The sequence below is a fragment of the Anser brachyrhynchus genome, assembly GCF_964034855.1.
Source record: "Anser brachyrhynchus genome assembly, chromosome: 17".
Lineage (NCBI taxonomy): Eukaryota > Metazoa > Chordata > Aves > Anseriformes > Anatidae > Anser > Anser brachyrhynchus.
The window spans coordinates 4,941,677-4,952,959 of record NC_137710.1 but is presented as its reverse complement, the minus strand read 5'-3'; the positions used below and the strand labels follow the sequence as shown (position 1 = coordinate 4,952,959).

The window sequence follows — 11,283 nt, the reverse complement described above, 5'->3', positions numbered from 1 at the left end:
GTGGCACAATAATGGGAAACGAGGCATTCTCCTACCAAAACATAAAAATGAACATAATCCGGGGAACAGAAGAAACCCATCACCTCCTTAGGAAAGCAGGCTACCTCTCAAAAATTTTTTTCTGTGAAAGGGCATGAGTGATTCCCAGTGGTGGTGACACTAATTTAGGAGGAAATGTTATCATTGCCTGTAGAATTTTGAGACTTAAGACTAAGGATGGTATTGCTGAGTGACAGTGATTAGTATCTTGTAATATCTGGTGTCTCCCTGAGCACAACAGAAATGCTGCAGGAATATACCAGAGTACCTTCCTTGCTCAGTTAACATGAATAGCTGAATGCTGGAAGCAAAGGAAGGAAACCAACAGAGAGCTGCCCTAAGTTTTTACCATATGGTTTTATTTTAAAGTGTTTGCTTTAGGATAGCCAGAGAGATGCAAAGCGCATCTTTAAAAGAGCCCTTGGGGAGCAGCACAGACAATCTGAATTTGCACAACTGCAGTTTCAGGTAACCTCATTAATACAGAATTATGTCAGTGAAAACAGTAGAGACTGATGCAGAAATTCATGAAATTTCAGGGAAAAAAAGTACCCTTCCGCTTCTAAGTAAAGATTCTCTCCGCAAAGCACAGAGGAAAAAGATGAAACAGAACAAAAAAGAAAACTTTCAACCACTACCCCAAATGCAGGAACACAACGCCCCTTTATTGTCACAACTACTGGTTTCTTAGGTTCTAAACGCCACTCCCATCCCTCCCCGATTTGTCTGTAAGTCATTCTTCAGTGTCAGGACAGGGTATAAATTATAGCAGGTTCTTCTGGACTGAGTCCGTCTTTCAGCATGCAAAGCCTGCCTGGGACCCCAAGGCTCTATGAAGGTACAAGTAATGATATTTCTCTGATTATTTTTTATGTAATGGAAGACATTAAGGAAGTTACAGACATTTGCTAATGATTTTCTAAGGGAGCCTAAATAAACTTATTGGAAAAAAAAAACAAAAACAAAAAACATGCAACACCAGGCAAGAGAGAGCTTCTAACATGATTTAGCCCTTCTTTTATTTATGGCTGTGACAAGTACAAGGTCACTAAGGGCAAAATACAGTTTCAGGGCTGCTCCAGGTGTCATGTATGAAACACTTCCAGTGCTCCAGCCCAGACTATGACTTCAGTTCTGCTCGTGCTCACCACCAGAGTCCTGGCTCTGGAGTCCAACGGCTCTTCCACACTGCCCAGATTTCAATACTCCCTGGTATTCGCAGCACTAGATCTGTGACAGAATATTTGTTGTCTAAAACTAGAGTAGTTCTCAACTATCCAAGAAAATTCTATAGCTACTGTTAGCTGAAATAAGCAGGATTTTGAAATGTATTGAAATAGGATGGATTACATGATTGGTTTACTCCCAACTGTCCTCTTTATCTGTTTCTTAACCTTTCCCCACCGTGATCCATAAGCAAAGATAAGCGTCAGGCATAAAATGGATGGAATTTTCCCTGCAGCAAAAGAGAAAGAACTGTGTAACTGAAGATAGGCCGTTTAATTGTGTGATGCCGTCCTGAATCTCCTAGACAGAGCCAGAAATGAATGCTCAGACTCTCACAAAAAATGGGAAGATAATCAAAGGAACCTGTAGGTTATTACCAGAGCAAGATAAGCCATCAATTACCACACTGGTTTGTGGGAATGCCAGCTTGAATATGTTTACAAAACCCGTTAGAAATCACTGGCTGCTTAAAAAACGAGCAGAAGATTCCCTTATAAAATATGTGCTCCTCTACTATAAGGTTTCCTTACAAGCTATGAACCCTGCACTGTGTGTTTAAGAGCTGAGGAGCGAATAGAAATCTTAGTGGAAAATGATTTAGCAAACAGGATGGCCAGCATGTTATTAAGGCACAAGAGGAAGCAAGAAAGCCAATATGAATTTAAGAAAGTTTGTTTTACCATCACAGCATTTTCAGGTGTCAAATGCAGGAAGAGCGAACTGCATTCTCTAATCCCTGGCATAATTCCAAAGCAGTAACAACAAATTAGCCATCACAGTGACTTTATATGGGCCCTACCACCACAGCCATCAATAGACTCAGTCCCACACTAGTCTCATTAAATAGTTTAGTATTGGCACATTTACAGACAGACTGCTGAATAATAGACTCAAGGCATTTACTTGTTCATCATAACAGAATTCAACAGAAGACAGGAAAATAAGATAGATTCCCACATTTCAGGCAGGTACCAGAAGACTGTCCCACTCTATCTCTAAGACCATCAGAGAAACAGAAGAAGGACAGAGGGTTTGCATACCCTCCAGGGGCACAGAGCTCTAACGGGTACCAGTGCTACATATTTTCAATACAAACACTCAGCTAAGGAACTCCATTTGAATCTTGCTTGTTTAATCTAATTACACTTGTTTGTAGCTTTTGATCGTTTCCAAGAATACAGAAATCTGATGTGGAAAACAACAAACTTGCTACATTACCAGGTAGTTTGGTTGTTTATGAGTGGTTCTGGAATTTGAATCAAACTTCTGACTTAAAAAGAAAGTGTCCCAACTGAGGAGAGTTGAGGTAAGAGACAGGTGAAGAAAAATAGTGGAAAACGTATTATGATGAAGCTCAGGTGGGACAAATCTCTCCTTACAAAAAAAAAAGTGGAAAGTGGGTGGGGTGCTTTTTAGAGACAGAACAGAAAATCAATCACACACAAAAAATGATAAAGTATGAAGAAATTGAGAGAAAGAAAAAAACAAACACCTTTTCCCCCATCTGCATAAAAATATACACAGACAGACAACGGTACCATCAAAGCACAGCAGAATTCCTTATGCATGACTTGATCCCTTGACTTATGTTCCAGTGCTGAGAACCATAAACAAAATGGATTGTTTATGCTGCTCTCTCCAGCCCCTGAATGGGAATTTCTGATACTGGATCCAAAATTAAAGGAAAACTGATTAACCTCTGCTTTACTATCTGACCTTAAAAGCTAATAAAAGTATATTTTTTCCCCTCAAAAAGAAGTAAAAGCATTAGGAAGCCAGGAGGTTCTTTATCTTCATCTCATGACTTTCATCCAAGAGCTGGCATTACGTTTTTCTTTTTCATTTGTGCCAGTTTGGTAATATGATTAGGGGATGATATTACTGGCTCAAGAACAGCCAGTCAAGACAACAGAAACTTATTCTGCGTTCAACAAGAAAATCCATGTGAAAGGCAAAATATAAATACATAAAAAGGCATTGGTCTAAAGAGCCAAAGGGAAGTTTTGTAGAGATTTCACATCAGTAGGTACCAACATAATAGTGCATTTAGATTTCTTTCATGCATAAAGTATCAAGTATCATACATAAGTATCGAGACAATTGTGCTACCTACTTAACTGCATGATGCCATCCTTATCATATACAAAAGCAGCTTCTTTAATCATAGGCTGTATTTTGCATATTTACATGTTACAAAAGCGGGTATTAATGCCTTCAACAGCAACACCTTCTGCTTCATTTGAAGTGTGCAATTGTGTAGCAGGAAGTAGAAGGGTGTAGATTTCCCAGATGTTTGTGGTTAATAGAGAAAAATTACGTGCTTTGAGGAGAGGGTGTAAATTGCTGTGGAACTATCGATCTCCTGCTATTCTAGAGCTGTCACCCCGTTTTACTGCCCACCAGGGGCCTTTAGAAAGAAATTAATTGTGCAGGAAAAAAAAGTTAGAAGACTATTAGAAGAGTTTAGGTAAGTTGAGAGGATGTAGCAGAGACTGTTTTTTTAACCTTTAATTAAAGGAAATAACCACTCATCAAGAAGATAAACAGGAACCTAAAAATATTCTCTTAATATGACCGCAATACGTTACGCAACAAGCATGCTGTGAGTTCTGTAATGTCTGGTCCTTAAGAACAGCAGCTTACTGTTGCTGGTTTCTAAAGCTTTACCTTTTGCACAGGGTAAGTTCATCAGTCCCAAGCAGTGGCACTGTGAACAAAGTCCACGAGACTGCAACTTGCCACTGGGTGTACAGGAGCCTACCTTTGCTGGAAGCAAGATTTTACTTACTAGCTTATGTGTTTCTCTGTTGAACAACTAAATCTCTAATGTCTGCAGAAGGTTTAGAGGCAATGTCCCACTTTACATTTCTATCCACTGCCTCATCATAATGAGTTCATATTCATTAATTTTAGGGATTCTTTCTCTTGTTAAAAAGATGTTTGGACCAGAATATAAACACTTCATCTACTGAAGTTTCTACTTATTTTCTTTTGTTCTTGCATATACTGCTTGACTCCTGTTTTTAGGAGATTTGTGCCACCTAAGATATAAATTTTGATTTGCTGTTATGCTGGGGGAGGTTACGAAGATGCAGGTTTTATCACTTGACTTTCTCCATCTCTTCTATGTTTAGATTATCTATGCTGTTACAATCTCAAATACTGAATGCACTCTGCAGCTGCATAATGTATCACAGATGCACAGTAAGCTCCTCTCTATATAGCAGCATTGTGTCACAGCATGGTGCAATGGATGGGAAGCTATTCCTGGATCCAATACCAACTTCTTGTGTGACATTGGACGAGGCCTCTTAACCTCTGTTCTTCATCCTTCTCTAAAATGCTGATGATAATATAAACCCACTTGATTGCAGAGAACTTTGAAATCAAGGGGGAGGTTTGAAAAGAAATGCTATTTATTTCTCAACCAAAACATGCACATCTGTGATGAAGAAAGATACTGCTCTCTATATCTCTGTCTCCATCCAACACAGTGATGCTGGTTTTTTCCACCTCAATTCTCTCTCACCTCCTCAGTTTCTCCCAGCCTTACAACAGACTTTGAAATTTGGCTCTTATGTTTTTTAAAGGGCTATACAAAAAAATTGTCTAAAATCTGGAGCTTTGGTAAACACTGGACCCCAATTTTATCTTCACTATTCAGACCAATCTCTGAATTTAGACCACATCTGCTATGTATGTCCCTTTCAAGAAAGCCTCACCCAAAGCTCTTTAAAGTCTGTTGCACCACAACACACACCGTGAAAGCAGAATCTGTCCTCTAGTGCTCTGGAGAAGGGAATTTGGACCTGGCTGCACTGCAGTTAGGTTAGAAGACCACAAAACAGAAACACTTCTACTTACTGTGAGGCTGACCCAGAATCATGCATGACTTTCCCCTCTGCCCTGAGAATGGTACTAGCTTCACAAACAGTAAAATAACACTTCAAAGCCCATTTAAACCAAGGAAACCTGACAATTTGAATGACTCCACAAGTTCAAAGCAGAGGAGTGCTTGATAAAAGAGAAGCCCATCAAAGATTTACCACTCCTCCCCGGTTTATAGAACCCATCATCAACCAGATTTTGAGAAACCATCACTCCAGAAGACATAACTCATATATTCAAAATAATAATAAAGGACCATCAAAGGAAAGAAACTGAGGTGTAATTTTTCCTTTTGAGATATCAGAATTTTCTCTATTTTGGTGAGAAAGTACTTTTGATTTTTGACCCCTGTCAAGAACCCTAATGACCATGAAAGGATCAAAATATTTCACTTACGCTCACTTAGGAAAAACTGTGAAGACATCACAGAGCTCAGATGGGTCTGGTACATAACTTCAGTCATGGTAACACTGTAAGGCAGTAACCACCACAAGAAGAAACCCTGTTTGCCAGCACCAGAATTGAAAGTCAAACTGGCTATAATTCTCTACTCTCCTTTTATCCCTTCCATCACTCAAATAATTTGAAGACTAATAGCATGGTCTGCAATGAGTCATACTATTTTTGGAAAGGCCATGAACAGAGTGTCAAGCTCTGAAATAGAACTGAACTCACAAGCAACTTCTAGGCTGTACTGCCACCAGACATTCTGGTTATTACAGGATATAGGAGAAAAGAGAAATGTAGATAAGCCAGTTTCCTGCTAAAACTGGAGAGGAAGGTGAAAAAAGCCAATGAAGGACCGTATGATGGCCATGCACATAGAGATATGGGAGTAAGAATAATCTACAACTGTTTATGCTACCCATCAAAATTTATGCAAGTACCTCTTTGAAAGAGGAAGAAACACTAGACCGGAATGAGTACGTAAATGGCTGCAGTAAAACATTTTCTTTTATTGCAAGAAACTGTAAGAGGCAGGGCAAAAGAAGGTTGAGTCTCCTTCTCCTAAAAAAAAAGTCTTCATATTTTGTTGGAAAATTAAATGAAACAAACTTCTTGTGTTCAGTTTAATTTCTATTGCACATTACTAAACCACCATGCATAATACAAAGCATTTGACAGTCTATGTATTGAACAAAGCACAAGGTTAAGCCAACCTGAAAGAGATTCTGCCAAAAACAGAATGAAAAATAAATACAAAAATTACCTGTCCTTTCTTATGCTGTTATTTGACCTACGTGTTGCTTTCTAGAGAAGGACTCGAGAGGGTTTCAAAGATAGCTGTAGAGAGACAGGAAGAACCTCTTATCAGAGCACAGAATTGGAATCTTAGTCCTTACACTTCTGTAGATGTATTGGGTATGTAAAAATCTAATAATGGCTTGATTTGCCACTCCATCAGTATTTAAGAAGGTGGAAACTACATTCAAATATTTCTAAAAAGTCATTTGGATTTGTAAGTGAATGTATGGAGAAATAAAAAATATTGCATGCTCAGTAATGATAAAGGAATAGAGCAACCATTTTCAGACATAATCAATGAGAATTTAACATAGCCAGCAATATCTAGCCTGAATTATGTCTGGACATCATCCTGGAAAAGAGGACTTGTGCCTCATCCTAGTTCCATTAAAACAAGAAATGGAGCACTCTTCAAGATTTTCTTAATCTTGTCTTCCTTACTCAAGGACAGCTGGTTTCCATCACACTTGGAAGCTAACTGTTTTACTGTTTTCTGGCAATAGGAAGCAACTTGGAAAAAATCAGTACCTAAGATTATTATGGTCTGGGGGACAGCAGGGATACAACTGCAAAGGCAGAGATTGCCCCAGTGGGATACTTTAAATTGCAGGAAAAAAAAATGCACCATTTAAAGGATTTTATCAAGTATAAGCTCTGAAATAGAACTGGTCAGGCCAGGAAAAATGGAAAATTGTTATTGGATGAATTATTATTATTATAAATTGAAAGTTCTGTTTCATTTTCAGGTTGTTCAGTCTTGCTTAAGTTAAAATTTGACATATTAATTTCTTTGTTTGCCCAAAGATGTACTCTTCATTGAGCACGTTGTTTTGCGAAGAATTTCAGGCAAACTCAGCTGCTAATAATCCTGAGCTATAAACACCACAACAATGAAGTTTTTCCTACAATTGGAAAGAGGGAGCTATATAACATTTCACAGAAATAGCATTAGAGGAAAGAGCAGAACCGTTTATAGAATTGCAGCTACAGAAAGGATTTCAAGAAGAAAGAAGATCTCAGGTATCAAAGACAATACGAGATTAAAACACTACATCTGAAAGGGAGCAAGAAAGAGTTTTTAATGACCACAGCTTGTGAGGTTTTTAATTGCATCTCACCTGAAAAATCAGCCTCTATCTTGAGAATAGGACATTTTCAAATATCTAGTGGAAAAAGCTCCCTCTCATAATTAACTCTATACTTTCATCATATATGGTAGAACCTTCATCTACCTATTCAAATGGACCAACCACATTTCCTTATGTTCATGTAAATTCACAGCACAGAGCAAGTTCAGACTTTTTCTAAATCTTCTGTTATTACTTATAATGCCAACTTGCACTTTTTGTTTCAATGGTAGACCACGAACTGTCCTCAGAATGGTATTGGAAAATGATAAATGCTTAAACGTTGCATTATGCATCACCCTTTACTGCAAACAGAATAGTCTGCTGTGACTGTGAAATACATTGCTTGCAATCTAGCAGACATGGTCATTTGTTCTGTTCAAAGCTGTTAATAGAATATTTATAACCTTTATGTTTATGGTATATGAACTAATCACACTTTCATTTTATGTGTGCCATATGAAACAAACCTGATCTTCAGACATTAATTGCCAGCAAACATTTTTCCAACCTGAAAACATCAAATGCACAGGCCATGCACTGTGCTACCATAAACTAAGGTTCTAATTGTAGTTTCAGCCGTGTTAAAAATTGTACACAGATACAGCTTTCATACTGGTCACCTGAAAATAATACATGATCCTGCTGAGCCCTTCCAAAAGAAAGCATCACTTTATTCCTAGCGTTTATGCCCCCATGCAGATGAGATTAAGCAAAAATACTTCAGTCATCAAAGCAGTATATTTTAGTGATGTGCCTAAACAAGCCTCTGAGAGCAGTAGAATCTCTCCTTTGCAATTTCCCCGTTAGTGATCAGGCAGCTCTGTCAAGGAGCTCACTACCTCTGACCCTGTACCTGAACCAGCACGTCATGTTAAAATACAAAAGCCTAGTTGTAGGGTAACACTACATGCCCTTTCTCTCTCATTCTGCTATTTGGACTATGGGTTTTTAAGGACGCTTTTACCCCTTTTGAAAAGAAGTAGAAAGTGGCTAGCGATGTAATTTTATGTGGTGCCTAGCCTGAGTGGCACGATCATTTGTCTTTTGTTACTATGGAAATCACTGCACTGAGAAACTGTGCGTGGGCAGCCAATTAAAATGTCAATAAAAGTAAATACATTTAAAGAGGTCATGTCTATGCATTATGCAATGAGCAAAAAAAAAAAGCTTATATTTGTATCATGCTAATTAAATTGACATTGTTGTTGCAAATCATTTTGTTTCACCTGGAGCTGTAATTAAGTGACACCACTTAATGAGAAGGAACCAGCACTGATTGAATGCACCTCTGTAGTAAAGCTCCCCTGACAATGAAGGATGTTTCTGTTTACATTTCTCATCATTTCATATTCTCCAATGCCAATACCTTCACAGTGAGGTAAACATTGTTTTTTAAAATAAACAATTATGAGCATTTGCTATTTTTAACCAGCTTTTTTCTAGCTGAAATAAATTTTTAAATAATCTGCAGTGTTATTATTCCTAGAAGTAATACTTAAATGTAAAATATCAAAGGAATCAACACTAAAATTAAAGTGTTAATTGCCTTTCCAGTATGATTAATTTAATATTAGGCCAAATTCAGTTCTCCTTCATGGTAATTTTACTGGGATTAGTCTACGTTTACAACAGATTAAAAAAACATTTTGGGCCCAAAGCTTCCAAAAGAAGCTGGTAGAGATTGAAATTCAAAACTATTTGTATTAAGTGCTTATATAGTCTAGAGAAACGAGAGTGTGATACTAACAAAGCGCAATGCTACGTCTTCTTCCTACTTCGATTCTCTGCTCGAGGCTACAGTCTTTCACCTGAATGCAGAACACACACCAAGTTTATTTTAAGGTGCAGCAACAGCTTCTGCTGACATCTCCTGCCACTTTGTGGAAGTGTGATGGATGGCAGCAAGACAACATATAAGCGAGGCTTCAAAGGATTTTGCCAGCATCAGCCACACCAACCATATGTCCCTAATTTGCATAGCCAAAACTTGGCAGAACTCTTTTATTATGGTTCATTTTGCGGTCTCTGGAGGTCCTGTATTTTCTTACGTAGAGGAGCCTTACCACATCAATTATAATAAGATTGCACTGCTAGGCAAATGGGAGTGCTGCCAGCATCCAATAATTTGGCAGCTTAGTGCTTAATATTTAGAACAGCTCAGATACAAGATGCAGCTGGAATGCCTACTGGATCTTTCGAGTGCACCATCAAATTTGGATCTCTGTGATTTTTTTTTATGCTTGCAAACTTGAAAGTGAATTCAGTGCTTTAAGAAAAGAAGGATAAATAGAAATGCTCTGAGCCAGGAACACTGTTGGCAGGGTCTGTGAAAACTCTTTTACCCGCTTCTGTGAGAAAGATGCTATTTTTATCCTGGGTTGTTCTAAAAAAAATATATATAAAAAAATAAAAAAAGACCATCCTTCAGGTTTACTGTATAATGCAATCAGAATGAGACTGGGCAGGGAGTCTGACAGTATTTTAAATTATTTTGGAAGTCATATTTCCCAAACAAAATATAAGCATGTCTGGAGAGAACTCTCACTTGAAAAGGTTCATTACTATACTTCATCCTCTTTACAGTAGTTTCTAGAGGTAGCTCGGAACCTCCTCATATCTTTAGGTTAGTGGGAATGAATTTTTTTTCTTTTTTTTTTTTAGCTGAAGTGCTGAAAACCAATACTGATTCCTGAAAATAACAAAATTATTATTAGATAATGACATAGTGGGGGATGTATCTAGACTAAAGATTAGACCTAAGATGAGACCTAAGACAGACAGACCTAAGGTCTCATCTTTTGAGAACCCCAAAATTGAAGCTTCAAGAGGAAAACTGGTTTCCTTCACTAATAAAAGAGTGAAGTAATAAAATAGTGAAGTAATTTTGGGTAATAAAAACCCCAAACACAACTGACAGTTCTGCCAGTTTGGACTCTGAAAGCTCAGGAGATCAAGACCTGGGAAGCCAAAGTTCATCACTCACCAAGTTCAACGCAGAAGACAAAACTATATTTTACGTGAGTTCTGTATACACACATTGCCTCCATGGTAGACTGGATCTTTCAGATCTTAGCACCAGCTGTGAGGAAATATTTAAAGAATATACATATATATATATATATTTTTTTGAGTAAAGAAGCCCAGCAGTGGTGAAGATTTTGATCTCACTGTGTTAAATGCAATCTGTGTTTATTTACTCCCTTATCAGTCACCCGAAATCAGGGATATAGTCCCATAAAAATAACAAAGGCAAAATGAGATGTGAGGACATACAGTTCACCAAGAGCCCCACTGCGGCTGCATACCTTCTTTAATTTAATTAGGAGTCATTTAACATCAGCTCACTGTCAAAAGTCGGAACGGCAATTCTGCCACATCACTGTTGAAGGTGGGTAACCAGCGCTCTCGCAAGACAGACGGACGGCTGCCTTGACATCTGTCATTGGCACAACATCCTAAAGAAGTGCTTGCAACCATCCATCTTCACAGGCAGATCTGCCTGCTGTCTGCAAATCACTGAGCAAACTGGCAAATAGCCAAAGCCTCTGCTCTTTCTCTCCCTCTCTTTTTGGGGGCCAGAGGGAGAAAGGAAACAATGCCAAAACAATCTTGGCAATTTTCCCTCAGTCTGTCACTACTATCTCATTTCAGCCATTAAAAGCATTGTAAGATACACACAAAGACAAGAAGGGCGTCTGCATGGAGGGAAAGGCAAATGCAAAATAAGCCCTATTCCTTGCACAGCCTGAAACTA

The 11,283-nt window shown here is 38.2% G+C and overlaps 1 protein-coding gene across 5 annotated transcripts in view; it reads right to left on the bottom strand.

The window, feature by feature from the left end:
* The window catches only part of TMEM132C (transmembrane protein 132C), a 205,090-nt gene that overhangs the window by 115,486 nt on the left and 78,321 nt on the right, over positions 1 to 11,283 (bottom strand). The window lies entirely within an intron of this gene.